This window comes from Medicago sativa, chromosome 2 (genome assembly GCF_051527215.1).
Source record: "Medicago sativa cultivar Bolivia chromosome 2, Bolivia_mono, whole genome shotgun sequence".
Taxonomy (NCBI): domain Eukaryota; kingdom Viridiplantae; phylum Streptophyta; class Magnoliopsida; order Fabales; family Fabaceae; genus Medicago; species Medicago sativa.
Genome location: NC_140750.1, coordinates 70,234,005 through 70,255,227, shown reverse-complemented (window position 1 = coordinate 70,255,227; position 21,223 = coordinate 70,234,005). Strand labels below are relative to the sequence as shown.

The window sequence follows — 21,223 nt, the reverse complement described above, 5'->3', positions numbered from 1 at the left end:
TTCGTCAATTTAGTCCCTGAATGCAGATAAATTGCAAAATAGTCCCTGAATGTAGACTTTGTTAGTCAATTTAGTCCCTGAATGCAGACTCCGTTAGTCAATTTAGTCCCTGAATGTAGACTTCGTTAGTCACTTTAGTCCCTGAAATTGACCATGCAGGGACTGTTTTGCATATTATCTGCATTCAGGGACTAAATTGACGAATCGTTCCCCATTCAGGGACTAAAATGACTAATTCCCCTTTTTTTTTTTTCCTCTCATAAGGGGTTTGAATTCAAGACCTCCAACTCCTTATCCAAATATCAAAGGGTATCTAGCAAATACACCATCCGGTCACTATTATAAGCAAAATTTTGCATTTTAGATTCATTCATTTAATGATGTATATAGACTTTATTGTAGACCACATACATTATTTAATGAATGAATTTAAAATACAAAGTTTTGCTTATAATAGTGACCGGAGGGTGTACAAAAGAACCTTAGGACCTCTAAATATGACCGAATATAAAAGAGCGCATGACTCTCATATAGTCAACATTTCCCATATTTACTCATTTAGGACATTAGTGGTCGTTGATTAAGATCGAAGAATCAATGTTCAAACTTGATATTTTAAAATATAAAAATTTTATTAAAATATGAAATTTTTATATCTGCAAGATTCGACAACCACCAATATCTCTATAACCACGGAAAATTGGGTTCCCGTGATCGTAGTGAATACAAATTTTTTGAAAGGTTGTGTTACCTTTCCATTTCCCGATAAATGTATGTCTTACAGCATATGAACAATAACTCTAAGAACTCTTAACTCTCGTAAAAAACTTATATACTTGTAATCACCCCATCAAAAACTGAAAAACAAGAAGAGGAGTATCATATTTGATAATCATTTAAAAGAGAGATTCAACAGCATCAAATCAACATTAAGAAAACGTCTTCAAGAGATAGTAATTCTCATTCTTATTGTCATTATGTATAGTGTTCTAAATTCGTGCAGCTATATCCATAATAATTTAATCATTATTTTTCTTAATCCATTAGAATTTGTCAAATACGACGATTATTGTAGAGTATAGAAGGATTTTTTTTTAATAAGTTAAACTCAGACTTTTAATTACGTTTGCTTAGATAAACGAGTCAAGTCATCTATTTTGAAATAACGCAATATCAAAGTTTACACTAGTTTATTTCTCAAATCATCCTATTGTGTATGTTGTGCTACTGCTGAAAATGCATCTCTTCTCTTATTCCTTAAAGTTATTAGGTATGCAACCATTTAACCCTAAAGATTTGGAGCCAAATTAGCAGCAATTAATGCTAATGAGTTAACCCTAAAATAATTTGGCTCCAAGGTATTTGGCTGTTTGAATTCAAAATAAAACTTTAGGTGCACACTGCTCAAGTATTCCACCACACAATTGACCAATCAGGTTTGAGATATCCTCTCCTCCCAATTAGTATAGATTATAGAGAATACACGCTTCACCAGACAAAATCATCTCCTCCCAATAGTTCAGTCGTCATCTTTCTCTTTCTCTTTCTCTTCCCATCTCCTAATTTTTTGAAATAAAAAAATGCTGTGAAAACAGAAGAAACACAACCATTCCTTCTGGTTCGTTTCTGTACATCTATCACCATCTTGATCTTTTTCTCTTCCACCGGCGACCACCTCCCTCCTCATTTGTATGACAGTCATTTTATGACATCTTCGCCACCGCCACCGTCATCATCGTCGGAACCGGCATCGGAGTTAGGCTGTTGTTTTTCGTTTCAATGAGCTCTTCTTTCATCACCGCCGCCGCTGGATCCGTCAACTCCAATGGAGATAAATTAATGTTGTCGGTGTTGTTTTCTTCGCTGAAACCATCGCCGCTAATTAAAGTACAATCAAAACCCAGATGAAAAAAACGGAAAAGATTTCAAATTTACGAAATTCGTGGACGGCGGCGGACAGTAGAGAAAACAGCTGATGATGGTCGGCGGACAGCAGAGAAGAAGGATGATGATTGCAGCAGTGAAGGTTCCGCCGACATGGTTCAATTTTTTCACAGGTAATATTTACATTCATTACTAATACACACAGTCAAACAGTTGAATCTGTTTTTTTTTTTTACAAACCATGATTTTAACTTATTTATTGGGTGAATTTTAGTGATGGCACTGGCTCGATTGATTGAGCAACTCCTGAAACAAGGGAAGTCGTGTGCTGATTCAATTCAAAACTGCTTCACTTCACTAATGGAGATGAAGTAGAGGATGAAGACGGCGAGGATGAGGATAGTGACGATGATGACTCCGAAGATTACGATGAGGTTAATCTTTACAGTTTCTTCATGTATATCAGTTTTTAGTGTTTTCGTAGACTTATATCTCCTTTTGTCTACAAGGTTCTGTGATTAACATGTTCTCTTGCTGACTATGTTTATTAATATTTAACAGTTCTTAATCCTGTGGGTTTGTTTAAATTAGGACTCTGAGGTTGAAGAATATGAAGAAACGGAAGAAGAATTTCTTGGTATGCTAAAGCTGACGGGGCATTGGAAGATAGTTCAGTTATTATTAAAGAGGGGGATGTCGAAGATCAAGAACTGGATATGGAATTAGGTAAGCATGTTCCTATTTTTAATATTTGGTACTTGCATCAATTTTATTAGTTGTATATTGGTTTGGTGTAATTTAACTTAAGGTTGTTGAATCTCAGCATTCAGAATAGTTTATTTTTTAGTATCATTTTCAGAAAATTAACGATGTTGAGAAAATGATTATGTTTGGATTTTCAGTTCCAACTTTACTTGCTGTCTCCCAGGTTTAGTTTAAGGTTGCTTATTGATAACTTGATCATAGACTAAAAATGTGTGATTTTTCAATATTTTAGAGAGGGGTGCTTTCTATTAAGGATATTGAAGAAAATTCACCGTCATTTTAAGAAAGAAACTTTTGTAAACATATGCAATTTGTCATTTCTGCAATAGTTAGGAATTAGACTTGAAGTGTGAGTTTATTTAGTTCTAATTTGTGCTTTTTTGTTTCATCATCCCTCATTCTCTTTCATTTTTAATCCTTATTTATAATCTTCTTTTTCCTTTTTGCAAGAGAGTTGCTGCAACATAGCATACTGCTTAAGTTAATAAGGAGGTTCAAGCAGAGGCAGTAGGTTGAATGTTTCTGATTGTGAGGAGTGCCTTTTGGTATCTTTGTATGTTACTTGCACAAATCAAGGTAATTGTTCTTCACATATAGATTTATTGACGGTTTTTGCGGTGATTGCCTGCCGTGGCTTGAATCCTGATTTAGATTGAGTTGTTTCCTTCTTCCAAGCATTTAGTTTTATTGAAACATCTTTTATTTATGTTTTTTAGCGTTACATACTTCTCCTGTTACATGTTTGCTATTGGATTTCACTTTCGTCTTTCATGTCTTTTAGTGCTACAAGTGCGTGCTTTTAGATTTGAAATTTTCTTCATTCCTGTTATATTATTCAATGCCTAAATGTATGTTTTGAAAATTAGTTCATTCACAAGTCTAAATCCAACAAGTAATTTTTATCCACAAGAATATGCTCACTTGAGTAATTTTAGAATATGCATCAACAAGTCTCTTCCTACAACCAGTGATACAAAAGCTGTCATAACAAGCTTTAACTTCATTTTATGATTAAGAAATGGTAATTGAAATAATAACTATTTGTGGAGCAGCTTTTATTCTACTATTTGTTTTGTTCTGCAAGTGCTTTAGTACAAAATACAAGTTTTTAATTTATGTTTATGTTGGTTGTTGCATTGAATTCTTTTGCTTTTTGGTTTTTCTAACAGTTTGGTGATGTGTTGAAAGTTCAGATTTTCGTGTGGAAGCTCCTGCAGAAGAGGCTGCCGAAAATGTTGAATTTAATCACAAGAAACATTAGGCCTGCAGATCATAATTCATTCTTTGTATTCTGTTCCGACAATAATTAGAGCGAGGAACATCTATTCCTCTGCTGTCAATGAAGTGTTGTGGTTTGGTTGAAGGTTTATCAGTGGATTGGAGTGTCAATTGTAACTCATGTAGATCCTGTGGTACATTTGTTGCAGCATAATGTGTATTTGTGGGGAGTGAAAAACAAAAGGCTCAGTCTGTTGTTGTTGGGAGAGATTGTTTGGTCTCTATAGATTGCTAGAAATAATATATGAACCTCCTATTATACTCCTGATAAAAGTCATGCATTTGATTCAAACTAATTTTTTTCCCTCCTATTCTATTCAATATTTGAATTTCAAAAATCTTAAGAATAAGGTTTTTTGGTCACCGTGTTTTATTGCCCTTTGAGTTTCATATCAATTTGAATTTCAAATCTTCCATGCTTGAAAAACTAATTACAATTAATATTGTCCATTGGTAAACCACATGGGAAAAATACATTTCTCCACTCAGCACAACCAAAAGCGATTTCCCATGCATATCAGTCTACTTAACTATTCACTATCCTAACTATATTTATACATGGAATACATAATGGAACCATATCAGCTTGGTTGTTTAACACCATCAGCCGTTTCCAATGCATTGCTCTCTACCCTCCTATATATACATGCCAATAATACTGGAACTATACTCATCCTTCATTCATCCATCTTAGAAATGTCTGGACATAACATTGAAACAGATACCCACACATCCCACTTAAGTCTGTTTCCAACGCTTGGTTCTCTACACCCATATATACATGCCAATCATGTTGTAACTAAACTCATCCTTATTTTCTCCTTCGTAAATCCATCTTTCAAATTCACATATCCGTCTTGCAAATGTCTGGACGTACCTTTGAAACCTTGCTTGCATACCACTGCTTAACTGGTATATATCTCACCAAATACATGTTGATCTTTTTTATGTGGTTATTTTGTACGTAACATGTTGTTTGGTTACATAACATGTCCTTTGATGAATAATCATGTTTGTAAGATTGACGAGGTTGTCAACAAGCTGCGTTTGAAAATCAGCTCCATCCTTTAGAGAAAAAAAAAAAAAGAACCATTAATCCTCTCAACACAAACTTCAAACTGATTTTGTACGTAATGCACATTTTGTTTCTGTGACTTTTACTTGCGTAGGTACTGAAATATGAAGGTCGATGTGAGCAGATTCTGGACAGGGCGGCCACAACCCTGAAAATGGTGGATGATTGTGGAAACATTCGGGATTGTGTTTTGCTTTTTGGCTCTAACTCCGTATATGCACTGCAAGATAGGTGGCCAATGTAAGCGTTTTGTTGATGCTCGCAAACTTTATGAAGGTGTGAGGATGAGGATTGGTGCGCCGGTGGATGGAAGCAACCACACTATCTATGTTACTGTGATTGGCAATTAAGCAGAAATTAGATCGCGTAGTTTTCAAGTGTCTTTTGAGTTTTGTTTCCTGCTGTTTTCATTTAGTTGTTTTGGCCTTCTTGGGGATCTTTTTGGCTTGATATTTCAATTTTTGGCAATTATCAGTGTATTGAAGCATCAATTTTTGTTATTAGCCATATGCAATATTATTTTCCAGTATTGGTGATCACATGATTCTTAAGTTAAATCCTTTATCAATGAAGTGAATTATCAGTTTAAGTTATAAGCCAATGATTTACTTTGTTTAGGGATCAAATATTGTGCAAATTGCTTTTGTGATTATGTGCAAACACGGACTGAATCAGACACATTTGATTACAAAGTTAAAAAAAGTAGGCGAATAAGCATGCTACAATATCATAAATTAAAATGTTAGCCTCCAACCTATATAAGCATGGACTGCTCATAACAATTGTTCCAAATTGTAAGAATTTAACAATCTATCGCATATAATATACTCCTGATAAAAGTCATGCATTTGATTCAAATATTAAACAGTCATAAGTTACGTATTCAAACTAATTAACTTTAAAAATATTTGGTTCACTAGATTTTTTCCAAAAAAGAAACGTTTTGCAGTGGTCTGACCCAACGTGATTTATATTAGTTCATTAAGATATGTTATTAGTGCCACATTGGTTAGTTGTGATTGTTCATGGTAGGCAAATGTATTTGTTGTTCAATTTTCTAACTGAGTGCGCATATACGTGGAAATTAGTAGAAGAAGTTGAAGTGATTGTTGTTGACGGTGATAAATACAATGGATAAAACAATGAAGAAGCAATGGAAATTACAATGGCAATCATTATATATAGTTTTAGTTTCTATTGATGATTTTAAAAACAATGGAAAAAAATAGTTTTAATTCTTTATAAATAATTAGACTGATATTTATTCAATTTTGGGTCAGACGGCTGTTTGCTTCCCAAGGGCATTAATTTACGTTGTAGACAAAAACATAGTGTGGTGAAACATTTGTTAGCCTTCCTCTCACTGATTATTGATACAGACTTATTGTATTAATAGCTCTTCGTTAGGTGGGAATTCTCTTACTTAGGTTCATTGTTTGTTTAAAAGCATATTAGTTTACCAATGTGCATACGGATGAAGGGCTGACGATACTGATAACTAACGAAGACGACGAAGATACGGAATTATATACGAATTCGTTCAGCTTATAAGACCCGTGCGGCGCACGGGTCGGCAATCTAGTTTATCTTAATCTTAATAAGTTTACACATCAATCGTTAATTTAGTTCCCTATCTTCATTGCTTTATTATAAAGTCACAGCATCCCCAATTCAGCTTTGTTACAAAAGTACTAAAAAAGATTCAGCTTTGTTATAAAAAGTTACAACCAACATCCCCAATTCATGCCATCGCAAATACCATAATGTCATTTGTCGAAGGAGCATAGTTCCTAATTGTTGGGGTCTCGCGGAAACATAGAAAGCACGGCAAAATTCGCATATAAGGTTAATGTTAACAACACATATTTTTTTATGTCAAAAAAAAACAACACATATTTTTAGTGCATATTTTTTTAAATTTATATAAATCTCGCATAACTTAGTGAGACTCACTTAAATTTTAAACAATAAAAAAGGATAATGCTAACTTGTGCTCCTTGTATAATTTAAGGGCACAAGTTAATAAGTTAAAAAAAAGACAAATTTCATATTGAAAAGATAATTTTTCACAAGTTTTAAGATATTGAATATACAATTCCAATAAAATATTTTTTAATTTAGTTTTTTTTAACCTGTGTCCTTAGTATTTTTCATAAAACAATATGTATTAATAAGTAAATTGCAACATTGAGACACCAACCAAAAAGAGGGTTTGGATCCTCTCCAATCACATAAGAGCATCTACAATGGAGACACTCAATTTTGAGGTCTTAAACAGGTCTCCCGTATACACATCACTCTTTTATAATTTTTTAATAACAGTATCTAATAAGCACTCAATCACTCTAATAGTGACCCTCGAACAAAAAGTCTAAATGGGTCTCACCAATAACTCTTTATCATTTACATTTTAACAAAAGTAACAATACAATGATTATTTTAATATAATGTATTGTGGGGTCCACTTAAGAATGAGGGTCTTAAGTGAGATCCTAGGTCTTACAAGATCCCCAAAAAAGTTTTCCACAATGGAGGTACCTATTAAGTATCGGGTCTTAAGATAAATACTAGTGCGTATTTTCTATAAAAAAATAAAATAAAAAAAATACTAGCGTGTACTATACTAATTGGTGTAAGTTGGTTGTAGACCAACTTAATTAACTTTTCATTTTAGGGTCAAAATAGATTTTTTTGATAAAATGATTTTTCTAAAAATCCTAAACAAAATAAAATAGAAAGTGATTTTTTTAAGGAAAAAATAGATTTTTTTTTGGAAAAAATCTAAAACAAACGGGACCTTATAGTCGCAACACCATCTTGGACTGTAACTACAATCAAATACAACATGTAAAATGAACCAAACTTGTCAAAAATGAACCACAAACCGTCTGAATCTTGCTTGTAACATCACAATCCAATTTTTGTATTCATTAGAATTATATCATCTAAACACGCACCGAATATTCGTTCAGATTATATAATCTGAAATTGTAGAGGTTGTGCTAAAAGTTGTGATTCGGGAGGTTTGTCACGTTTCAGATTATATATTCAAATTGTGTTCAAAACACAGGAAATAATAAAATCTGTCATTAAACCAAATTCTACAACAACGTAAAACGACATAATTAAACATCTACAAAAAAAAAGCAAAATTAAACACAAATAAGATCATGGATCAACCAAAAGAAATTCTTCATCTCGTTTATTCATACAAGCTTTAATTTCTTCGTAGGTCATGGATATCAAACTTTCCCGAATATCATGAAAAGATCTTACCAATATTGAAGCGTCTAACTCGATCGATTCATCCGAATTATGTTGTCTAAATATAGAGAACATGATTCTCACGTCGTCGTTCTAGAGCTTAATCTGGGTGACTAGAACACACCATCTTAGTCGATTGACGAACGACAATAATCAACATTGTCGTCCCTTCTTGTGCCTCTATGGTCTAAACAACTATTAATTTGATCAGTATGCATTTTTAGATGTATCAACTATTTTAATCTTGGGAAATTGGTCCTTTCCTTTTCAAAATTACTCTTTCCCACCCCAAAATTCACATATTAACCCCAACACAAGTTAAATGTCATTCGATACCAACGATACTTAAATCACGTTGGGTACGAGCGACACTTAACTCTCGAGCGCAAGTTAACTGTCGCTGGTGCTCAAGATAGTTTAACTGTCGTTGGTACCGAGCGGCATTTAACTTGTATTGGGGTTAATATGAAAATTTGGGGGTAAGAATGAGCAATTTTAAAAAGGAGAAGAGCAATTTTTTTAAGGGTCATGTTAACCAGTGCCCCCGGGCACTGGTTAAGGAAGCCAAAAGAGGAAATTTTAAATAAAAAAAAATACTTTTCAGCTTTTAATGCACTGATTACACACCTCTCATTGCAAATGTTACTATATTTGATCCCTTAACCAATGCCCCTTCCTTTTTTTAATTATGTGGTGTTCAACTCATGTGGTTGATATTAAATACCCTTTGAAGCCCTAATAATATTTGTATTTTTTTTAGCTTTTTTACTTTTCACCAATAACATTACAAAGATACAATTAAGCATACTTTCTTGTTTGCATGTTTTTTTTTATTAAAAAAGTCAAGGAATAAAATATATCAATATAATTGACTTCCTTAAAAAAAATCAATATAATTGACTAAAATCGCACCATTTTTTTTTACAAAACTAAACTAAAATCGCACATGGTATGCTGAGAAAAACTGAAGGAAATTGAATTCAATTCAAGGAGTCACTTATTTAAATGTAGTCTAGTCATAGTAGAAATAATCAAATATATTGTTGATGATTCGAAAATTAGTCTTATAATAGGTCTAAATGACCTAAGACGTGAGAATATTTTGAGATGTTTAATGAGGGATAAGTAGGGGTGTTCGCGGTCCGGTTTGGATCGGTTTTGAGGTAAAAAATCAACCGATCCAAAATAAAAAACACGTGCGGTTCGGTTCGGTTTGGATGATTATGTTAAAAAAATCCGAACCGATCCGATCCAAATATATGCGGTTTAATTTGGATCGGTTTTTGGACATCCAAAGTGTAACATGTAATTTTTTTATTAATATTAATTACTCATACATTGTACCAAAAAAAAAAATATCACTCATACACAATAAAATAGTAGGTTTGATACAAAATATGACACAGATTTATTAAAAAAGTTAACATTACACAATGAAAATGATTGATTATATTTGAAATAGATGAAGTAGTAATAATATAGATTAAATTAATGCAATATATAAGATTAAAAATCAATAAGCAATATATTAATGCAATATATAATACTAATAAAATAATAAATAAGTATAAAAATTTACTTTTGCGGTTCGGTTTGGTTCGGTTCGGTTTTGAAAAGGCAATCCGAAAACCGATCCGATCATAGCGGTTTTTCCAAAACAACATCCAAACACATCCAAAAATATTCGGTTTTTTGCGGTTTTCGGTTTTTTTGGATCGGTTTGCGGTTTTATTTTGGATCGGTTTGGATTTGAACACCCCTAGGGATAAGATCCTAATCACGACGAATTAGAATGAAGAAAAAACACTTTTGTATTGATCAAGTGGTTAAATAACTTAGAGGAATAGTAGTTTTTTTTTTTAAGGTAATGTGCCTCCATGTGAAACAAATTTATTGAAAACTAGACCATCGACCCGTGCTAAAGCACGGGTCATATGGAAGGTAATATTTGACGGTAATTGGTAACAAAATAGTTTTGAATGTTATGATTGTCATATAGTATTTCATAATATTAAGAAGCATAGACGTTGGTACTGTACCATAACATAATCTTCCAAGACATCGTCCTTGATACCGTAACGTAACATTATAGGTTAAGTACAGGGACGAAGCTAGGTACTAATGAAAAGGGGCAGCTGCCACCCATGAAATATATAGGACCCCTATAGGACTGATGTGTATATTAACCGTTCGCCACCCATGCTTTCATATCCACTTGGTTCACTTATACTAAATTTTATTTTTTTAATTAAAAGTCCACTCATGTTCTCTTTTTCTTACCATCCACTCATATTTTTTATAATAATAAATATAGCATATTAAATTGATCAGTCTATTAAGTTTTATACCTATTTCCAAGTAGAAGCCAACAACGTTTGGGAAATTAAATTAGGGGTGATAGAGATACCCTAAATCATACATTCAAGAACAATTATATTCTAAAGTTCCAATTTCTAAAAATTTCAAGTAAAAGTATGCATATAATTTAGCTTAAAATTAGGGCAACAGTTAGCGTCCGGGTCAACTTTAATAAATATAGACTTTACACCTGTGCTGCCGCACGGGTCATATACAATGTAAATGTAGTAGGGAAAAGCAAAATTACATTGTATAGTTCCAACTTAATATTCAAATGTCGTAACTTTTCAATAGTAATTAAAGTTTTTAGTGTCTACGCATTTCGGATAATTTCTTTAAACACTACATTCGAAGAAATATCAATGCAAACACCGTCTTCGTCTATTAACAAAGTTTTGAGACCGTTTCTTTAGGTAGCCCTTGATATTGCTACATAAAGTTGACCATGTGATAACACTGGTTGTGGAAAGTATATATGAACTTGATTTAGTGACTGCGCTTGACTTTTGTTAATGGTCATTACAAAGCATAGATATATATGAAACTGTCTACATTAAATTGAAAAGAAATTCTTGTATCGGATGGTGCCAAGAATAGTATAGGTATATACACCTTATCACCAATGTTGCTTCCTGTTATCACATTTCCTTCCAGAACATATCACCCCCATCTTTGTGATTATTAACCTAGTTCCATTACATAGGCATGTAGTTGGGTCCATATTTCTCATTAACATCACAGAAACTCCAACTTTTAGTCTTATTTTGTGATTTGAGATACCAGAAGCATTAATTGTGTTCAAAAGGTGTTCCAAAAAAAAAGATACAATGAAATAAAATGCATCAAAAAAGACACAATGACATAAAAATGTTCAAAAAAAGCGTCAAATAAAGATACAATGATATAAAAATGTTCAAAAAAGATATGGATTTCAATAATAAAATGATTTATACCCAATCACAAATTAAACAAAAAATAATAATTCTATGTCCTCATCATGAAAAGTAGTAGATGAAGAAATTAAACTCGAAGTCCACCCAAAATTCTTTAACACTCAACAAATTCAAAGTATCCCACAGTGAAAGACTTTTGATCATGATATGGCAAGTTAAAAATGACATTCATAATACAAAAGAACATGAGATGTTGCATCTTTAATCTATATATTTTATAACAACTATTGCTTCTATAGAAAATATGGATTAGGACATGAAAGATTACAACGTGTAGCTTGTACACAATATATAGATTAGAACATCAGCAACAGAACACAAACTTTAGCTGCATCATACCAAAACAGGCGTCGAAATTTGCTTCTGAGACCATAAAAATGTGAGTTGATTCGGCAATAGAACTACACCAGAAGCGGAAAAAATGGCCCAAAAACTCTACAACAGCAAGTTAGCAAAACATGACATAGCAGCAGACATCTCAAATGAAAAAAGTGCACATGTACTCCATGAAAATTCTCCAATTCCTAAAAAAGAGTAGGACTCTCTTAATGTGCACTTTTGAGCATTCATAATTTCAATTTTGGGGATGATTTTATATTGACCTACATAATTTCAATTTTAAATGCCTAAGATTTATAACAATATAATCAAGTAATAATCACATTCACGAACGTCTAAAGTCAAGAAAGAGAAGGAAAGTAATGTATCAGAACCTTGCCATTTTCCTTTCAGGTTTAACCTCCGCTAATCACATTTTCCTTTCAGCTTAACCCGCCTCTACCTTGCCTTCTCCTATCGTTGTAAAATTCAATTGTAGAAATAGTTTAATACATGTCCATAAGCACTTGTGAGAGAAATTATAGAAAATTTTCCTCACCTTATTTTTGTTACAACGATAGCTTAATTAGGTAACTTATCCAATCAAGGTGCTTCATTTAAAAAATTCATCTTACGAACACTTAATACCTAAAAAAATGCGAGGGAAAAATCACAAAAATACTATTGTGCTTGTAACTATTAAGCCAAAAATAAGAGTACACAACTTAACAAAATAACTAATAAGTACTCCCAATTCATTTTCAATTTCAATTCTAAGAATCTGCAAAATCTAACTGGTTGAATGAATGTGAGTATGAGTGAACAATAGAATGAGAAGGAAGACTACCGACGTTAAGATAATGTCAATATATTGGGCTAGACTTCTGATATACATGGTTTTCGTCTTTGAAGAACTAAGCTCCCATCATCAGAGCAGTTTCCAATATATTTCCCTTTTATGTCAAAGCTAAGATCATAAACAACAATATCATGAGCAGAGAATCATTTCATATGCGATAAAACAAAGTCGCTTAATCAAAAGCAAGAGATTGGGCATAGCATTACAACATCTACAGCTGTTTAGCAATATATACATTCAGACTTTTATAAAGTATTTGTTATATAATGTAATAAACTCCGATTTTTATAACAACCACTCATTTGAAGAAGATGTCAAGCAGTTCAAATTATTTTAGTAACAACAAAAAGCTAAATCAATGTCATTTCTAAACATTATACTTCATAGAAATAACCTATGTACAAAATATCAATCAAAAAACTAAACCAAAATAGAATAGAAAGCTTAACCTATGCATTCAGTGGTTGTTGCTTGTCCTCATGATAATTTCCCAAGGCTGAAACGAACAAAAAATGGAACATATATTAAATAGCAGCAGTTTTAGCAGCAGACAGAACTGCCGCACCCCACACCTAAAAAACAGCATCTGCAACACCATAACAGCAAAACAGCAGCAGAGGGTTGTTGTCAAGCAACCATAAAAAAAAAAAACAACTAATGCATGTTTTCCTTCACTCTTGAGCATCTATTAGCAGCAGAGGGTTTCTATCAAGCATCCATAATGGATCCTCTATCAACAATTTACTTTGTAGATCTCAATATCAATAACTCCTAAAAAATTCGATACTATAATTTACTTCCCATTCAAATTGACGTATGTCATTTATCGAATAAGAGATGTAACTTTTCAGTATGCCCAAAAATAACTATCAGCGCACCAAAAAAAATATGAAGAAAAAAAGGTATAACAAAAAACATGTCAAAATCAATAAGTTGAAAGTATATATGTATCGTCGAGAATCTCATCTAACATAACTTGTCGCGTCATTTTTCGGACGGTCAAAAGACCCCTTTTTGATTTCACGACTGAACATTTAATTCTTTTCAAAAGAAAGTGGAAAAAGGTTCAAATACCACGTTTTTTAGGGATTAAGGGTTCGGGGGTCGGTTATATTTAGGGAAGGTGTTAGGCACCCTAAATATTCGTAGTATTCTACGAGAGCCTCTTGATTTTATTTAATTTTTGTGCTATAAACTTGCTTGCTTTTTAAAAAATGGAATTTGAAATGATAAAAGAAAAGAGAGACCTAATTATCTATATTTTATTGATTTGAAAGGACGAGTGTCCTCTGCCTACGTACCCGTGAGGGATCAAAACCTCGTAGTTCGGGGTTGAAATTGACGTTTGATTTGTTTTGTGTTTTTTATAGTTTTTTGAAAAAAGGTTTTAAAATGAAAAGCCAAATGGCAAATGAGAATTTGTTTATGTTTTTTTTAATTGAAAGAAAAATAGACTCGAAATAGAATTAGAATTGATTGATGATTTGATTAAGAAATTAATAAAATGAACGATCACTTGATTTAAGATCAAGGTTTGTTTATGAAAATATTTTTGTGATTTTGACATGTTTGCATGTTTTTGTTGTTTTTGAACATTAATTGAAAATTAAACTTAACGGAGCAATAAAAATAAAAGCGGGTGGACTTGTAGTGACGTTGGATCACTACATAGTCCCTAACCTAATCTTTTTGCATTTTTTAATATGTAAAGCTGTAAAGAAATAAAAGACCCACACACGCACGCTATTTTTCGTTTATGTTTACATTGGCCCTAATTACATGTTAAATTTTGCAATAAAATAAGTAACAATAATTTAAATGCATGCGATAAAAAAAATAAAAATAAATAAGATGAGATGAGATACGAACAAGAAATAAAATAGAAATGCATGAGAACGAAAATAAAAATGCTAGAGAAATTAAAATGCGTGAAAGAAAATAGATTTAGGACCAGAGCACTCTGGATTAATTTAATTAACAAGGACCAGATTGTTCTGGAGAATGAAATAATATTAATAGTTAAATTAGGACCAGAGCATTCTGGATTGATTTATATTTAATGACAAAATTTAAATATGCATACGATAATAGTAGATAATAGAATGTAATGCGAAAATAAAATAAAAATGAATGCGAAAATAAAAATGGACCAGAGCACTCTGGATTGATTTGTATTTAATGACAAAATTTAAATATGCGTGATGATATAATAAACATAAAGTAAAGGAATAAAGTGCAAAAGAAAAAAAATATGAAAATGCAAGAGAATGTTAAAATGCATGCAAAATAAATAGAGTTAGATGCTGGGGGGGGGGGTATGCAAGCAGTAAAGGGGGTGCAGGAATTAAAAAAAGCTGAATTGGGCTAAGGCTGGTGGGGCGCGCAGATGGGCTTTTATGGGTTTGGTTCAGACCGGTCCGGTTTAAGAGAACCGGACCGGTTCAGTGAGTAATATAAATACATGAAGGGTGGTTTTTATCATTTTTATCTTTTCCTTCTCTCTCTAACATGTTTCTAGAGAGAGAGACTCCCTCCTCTCTCTTATCTTCTTCTCTCGCCGGTGAAGGCAGGTGGTGGTGGTCGGAGGTGGCTCCGACGAGGCGGCCGGCGAGCCATCGCGGCGGCGCCGCCGCGTCGGAGCCCAAAGTGTTTTTTTTTTTTTTTATTTTTTTTCGTTTCTTGCTTATTTCTTCTTCTCTTCCTTATTCTAAACTCTATTTTTTAAAAATGGGTCTGTAACACCCCAGATCTAACAACACAGAATAAAAAATTACCCCTTTTGTACCTTTTGAATTGATTCAGTTTTTAGAGCTGTGGGTGTTTGGATCGGTGATGTTCACGTGTTTGTCGTGTGGGTTTATGGTTATGGTCGATTGTGTATGGTTGTTTTGTGATGAGGGTTTGTTGTTGTGATGATATGCGATTTGAATGCTTGGTTGAGGGATGTTTACGTGACTGTATTGTGGCTTTGTGAGGTTATGTGTTGATGATGTTATGGTTGTTTGTTCGATGATGATGATGGTTTTGAATTGGATATTTCTTGCTGTTGTTTCTTTGTTGGAAAACTCTTGTCTGTCGAAAAATTCCTTTCTTTTGCTGGAAATTTTTCTCTATCTTTGTTGGTTGCAGGTGTGTTTGTATTTATAGACTTGATTGAGACATTTGGTCCCTTAAGCAGCGACACAAACTGCCCTTGTTTAGGGTTTGAAGGACCTGACAGCCTGTTGAGCTATGGTAGATATTTTGGACAAAATTTTGGACTAAAAAAAATAAATGAATAATAATAATAATAATAATAATAATAATAATAATAATAACACTAATAATAATAATAATAATAATAATAATAATAATAATAATAATAATAAATAAAAAATGAGAGAAGAGGGCCCGACTCGGAACCAAATATGAGGTATTTTAAAATACCTCTCTGCCGAATTTTTCGCTGAAAAGTCAAAGACTGATCAGGGTTCGAGGACACGTGTCTGTAATATCTTGGGTCAAAAATTGGGGTATGACAGATGCCCCTATTTAAGATGATATGTCCGGCGATTTGAAGATGAAATATTTGATTTGACGGGCCGAAGAGACTTAAATACCGAAAGTGCACCAATTTTGACCTAAGATGTTATGAATGCAATGCTTATGAATATCATGGTATGTATGTATGCGATGCAATTATGAATGCAACAAAGATGAACGTATGCCGACTGAGGGACAAAACGGATAATGATTGTTGGGGAGGAGAGAATGCCAATTACCTTTGAAGTGGTAACAGTGAACATTACGAGGAAAGAAACCGTCTATTACTTTTGAAGTAGTAAAGACGAACGCAACACTGTCTATTACTTTTGAATTAGTAAAGACGAACGTAACACTGTCTATTACTTTTGAATTAGTAAAGACGAACGTAACGAGCAATAAAAGTGTCTATTACTTTTGAAGTAGTAAAAGACAAAGTTCGTTACCTTTGAACTGGTAAAGACGAACATGACAGGAAATAAAATTGTCAATTACTTTTGAATTAGTAAAGGACAATGTCTGTTACCCTTGAACCGGTAAAGACGAACAAGAACTAAATTTGTCTATTACTTTTGAATTAGTAAAGGACAATGTTTGTTACCTTTGAACTGGTAAAGACGAGCAAGAAATAAATTTGTCAATTACTTTTGAATTAGTAAAGGACAATGTCTGTTACCTTTGAACTGGTAAAGACGACCAAGAAATAAATATGTCAATTACTTTTGAAGTAGTAAAGACGCGTCTGTCACCGTGAATTAGGTGAAGACACACAATGCAGGAGAGAAACTGTCTATTACTTTTGAAGTAGTAAAGACGTGTCTGTTACCTTTGAACTGGTAAAGACGAACAAGAACTAAATTTGTCTATTACTTTTGAAGTAGTAAAGATGTGTCTGTTACCTTTGAACTGGTAAAGACGCATCATTAAGAAATAAAATCGTCTATTACTTTTGAAGTAGTAAAGATGTGTCTGTCACTGTGAATTACTAGAGATAAGATTTTGAACAAACACTGGGGAAATTTGGATAGACACTGGTAAAGATGAGTTTTTGGTGGGACCTGCCACTTGAAACGAATTTTGATTGGTGACACTCTTTGAATCAGTCCTATTGGGGATGACACTATTGAAATTGAATTGTGATTCCAAACTGTTCATTAGTTGGAACTGGCCGTTTGAAACATGATGAAAGTAAACCTGATCGGTCCGTTGGTGGACTTGGTGACTTGAAACAAGATAAAAAGGTAAACCCAAACGTTCGTTGGTGAATTTTGTGACTTGAAACAAAATAAAAGAAAAGTAAACTCAAGCGTTCGTTGGTGAACTGACAGCTTGACGTGATTGATATGTGAAGTGTTAATCTTTGTTCATTACCATGAGGTGATTTATCTGTGTGTACCGTTCGAGCCTTCCAGCGTCTAAATAAACGGTTATATTCCCCCTTTTAATGGTCATGAATAGTGAAAAGTAACCCCTTTTTCTTTCCCCCTAACGGCTACATTCCTCCCTCCTTCTATAAATACTTCACATTCATCTCTTATTTTTTCACAACCTCCATCCTCATTCTTTCTTAAAATGACTATATTCCTTCTCATTGTCATCACTCTCCTTGCATTCGTTCTTCTACTCATCGACATCTTCCATTATGAAGAAATAGATGAAGAAATGGCGTTTCTAAGAGAGATTGAAGTCGCAATAGCGGTATTGCTTGGTTTACCGTTACTGATCCTGGCTTGGACTATGGAGATTTGTTCTCGTAGAAATCGCGGTTAGAATAATAATCTCTGCTATGAAATGTATTTTTTCTTTTTTTTCTCTTTTTTTTTTTTTGGTGTGGCTGCTGGAATTTGCGAGAATCCACCCAGCTTGGTAAGAGTTCGCCGGAATCCAACGGGCTCATGACGAGTGACATCTCTGGACCAGACACACTGGGGATAACACTTTTGATGACAAGAAGGTAAATGCAAGATGTTCATTTATAGAAACTTGCGGCTTGACACCATGATAAGTAAAGACCGGACTGAGGAGACACGACCGAAATGAGATTCTAGGTGACTGATGTAGTTATGTATGAATGATGTTGTATACGTGTTATGTATGCATGAATAAATGAATGTATGAATATGTATGAGACTCATGATTGTAAGATTGATGAGACACAGCTGGGCAGGTCCAAAAGAAAATGGCCCGACATCACGCTACAATCGTTCAACACTCTTCATTGGAGATAACATTACTTGGGGATGAATCAAACATTGTCGGGGTAAGGCCCCCTTGAATAAATACTGGCAGAAGTCGCCGTTTCTAAATCGAGGCACTTTCTCAAATTCATGCTTCAAATAGTCATTGCTTCTTTTTTTTTTTATATATTTCTTTTCCATTTTTTTTGAAATCCCTAACTTTTGCCTGGATCGGCCTTTCGGGTTTTCAATCCACCGGGAAGCTCATTTTTGCCTAGGTCGCCCTTTCGGGTTTTTAAACTTAGCGAGCTCTCTGTTTTTTTTTTTTTTTTTTTTTTTTTTTTAGCAATGACTATGTCTACTTGTTGCATCTACCTACTTTCGGACCGAATGCTGACACATGCTCCTATGATACCTAGTTGTAAAGATGATATGTTTGTCCTTTTTGTTCTTCTCGAAGAAAACACAAAAGTTTCAAAGGAATTTTTAAAGTTTTTTTTTGCTTCAAGTACTAATATAAAAATGGAAGAAATTTTGCACATACAATAAACAAGAATTCCAAATAAAGAGGCACAGGCTCAAATTGATTTAATAGAAATGGTAACCGGCCAAAGGCATGTCTCCACAGATTACAGAATTTTGGAAAATGGTAATTAATATGGGGAAGGTGCATTGAACATAATAACCGCTATGTTCCCTAAACAACTTTGAATTCCACTGCTTTGATGCTTCGATATCGGAGAACTTCTGACAGCTAAGGTGCCCCAAGTGAGCGATGCTTATTCTGATGCAGTTACTTGTCATAATCCCTTAACTTTTGCATAGATCGCCCTTTCGGGTTTTCGATCCATCAGGGTAAACATTTTTTTTTTATGCCTCTAATTTTTGCATGGACCGCCCTTTCGGGTTTTCAATCCATCGAGACGCTCATTTTTGGTTTAGACCGCCCTTTCGGGTTTTCGACCTACCGAGCTGTTCTTTTATACATTTTTTAGACAAAGTATTTCTTGACTGCATCAGAATTCACAGGACGAGGTAACTCCTCTCCATCCATATTTGTAAGTATCAAAGCACCACCAGAGAAAGCTTTCTTAACAACATAGGGACCTTCATAATTAGGTGTCCATTTGCCCCTGGGGTCTGGTTGAAATGACTTGATACTTTTGACCACAAGGTCTCCTTCTTTAAGCTCACGGGGACGCACTCTCTTATCGAATGCTTGCTTCATTCTTGACTGATATAGCTGTCCGTGACACAAAGCTGTCATGCGTTTTTCTTCAATCAAGTTCAACTGATCATACCTATCCTGACACCATTCGGCTTCAGTCAACTCAGCTTCTTTCAAGATTCTTAACGACGGGATCTCAACCTCTACCGGGAGTACGACCTCCATACCATACACCAAAGAGAAAGGGGTTGCCCCTGTTGAAGTACGTACTGAGGTACGATAGCCATGCAAAGCATAGGGTAACATTTCATGCCAGTCTTTATATGTGACCACCATCTTCTGCACAATTTTCTTGATATTCTTGTTTGCAGCTTCGACTGCACCATTCATCTGTGGTCTATAAGGAGAAGAGTTGTGATGTTCGATCTTGAAATCATCGCACAGTTCTTTCATCATCTTGTTATTCAAATTGGTACCATTATCCGTGATGATTTTGTTAGGAACACCATAGCGGCAGATGATATTGTTCTTGATAAACCGGACCACCACTTGCTTGGTCACATTAGCATAAGATGCCGCCTCGACCCATTTGGTGAAATAATCAATGGCCACTAGTATGAAACGATGTCCATTGGAAGCTTTCGGTTCAATCCGACCAATCATATCGATGCCCCACATAGAGAAGGGCCACGGGGAAGAAATAACATTGAGCATGGACGGCGGTATATGGATCTTATCCGCATAAATCTGACATTTGTGGCACTTCTTGGCATGATGGTAACAGTCAGCATGCATCGTTATCCAATAATAACCTGCTCTCAATGCCTTCTTAGCCATTGCATAACCACTAGAATGAGTCCCGAACGAGCCTTCATGTATTTCTTCCATTAACAAATATGCTTCACGCCGATCTATACATCTGAGTAAAACGGCGTCGAAGTTCCTTTTGTACAAAATATCGCCATTCAAAAAGAAACTACTAGACAATCTTCTTAGAGTCCTCTTATCTTTGCGAGATGCCCCGGTCGGATACTCTTGTGTTTGAAGGAAAACTTTAATATCATGGAACCACGGCTTGTCGTCAAAGACTGCTTCGGCAGCAAACACATAAGCAGGTCGGTCAAGGAACTTGACGCTGATTAAAGGTACAATTTTGGGGCAATTCACTTGGATCATCGAAGATAAAGTAGCTAGAGCATCTGCCATTTGATTATCCTCACGAGGAATATGATTCAATTCTACTTTGTTGAAGAAAGTTAACAGACGTCTGGCATAATCTCTGTACGGTATCAACCCAGTATGATGAGTTTCCCACTTTCCTTTAATCTGGTTGACCACAAGGGCTGAATCACCATGTATCTTGATTCTTTTAATTCTCAAATCAATAGCTTCCTCAATACCCATGATGCAAGCTTCATACTCTGCAATGTTATTTGTACAATCAAAACGTAGCCTTGCCGTAAAGGGGATGTGGTTTCCTTCAGGAGTAACGAGGACTGCCCCGATTCCGCTCCCATAGACATTAACAGCTCCATCAAATATCAAACCCCATTCAGACTCTGGATTAGGGCCTTCACCGATCAATGGTTCATCACAATCTTT

The 21,223-nt window shown here is 34.2% G+C and overlaps 2 long non-coding RNA genes across 6 annotated transcripts; one reads left to right on the top strand and one right to left on the bottom strand.

The window, feature by feature from the left end:
• The first annotated feature begins 1,249 nt into the window (after positions 1–1,249).
• On the top strand, positions 1,250–4,200 carry LOC146950222 (uncharacterized). Of its 4 annotated transcripts, none has more exons than XR_015027466.1 (5): positions 1,250–2,057; positions 2,159–2,318; positions 2,476–2,610; positions 3,100–3,225; positions 3,843–4,200. It is a non-coding gene; the product is annotated as an uncharacterized LOC146950222 (long non-coding RNA). The 4 variants fall into 4 exon arrangements; XR_015027468.1 differs by having other exon boundaries at positions 3,819–4,200; XR_015027467.1 differs by having other exon boundaries at positions 2,446–2,610.
• Positions 4,201–11,808: 7,608 nt separating this feature from the next.
• Positions 11,809–13,727, bottom strand: LOC146950221 (uncharacterized). 2 transcript variants are annotated; one of them, XR_015025465.1, is made up of 4 exons: positions 12,743–13,727; positions 12,455–12,543; positions 12,291–12,369; positions 11,809–12,179 (listed from the first exon to the last, which is right to left on the bottom strand). It is a non-coding gene; the product is annotated as an uncharacterized LOC146950221 (long non-coding RNA). The 2 variants fall into 2 exon arrangements; XR_015025464.1 differs by having other exon boundaries at positions 11,809–12,369.
• Between the last annotated feature and the right edge of the window lie 7,496 nt (positions 13,728–21,223).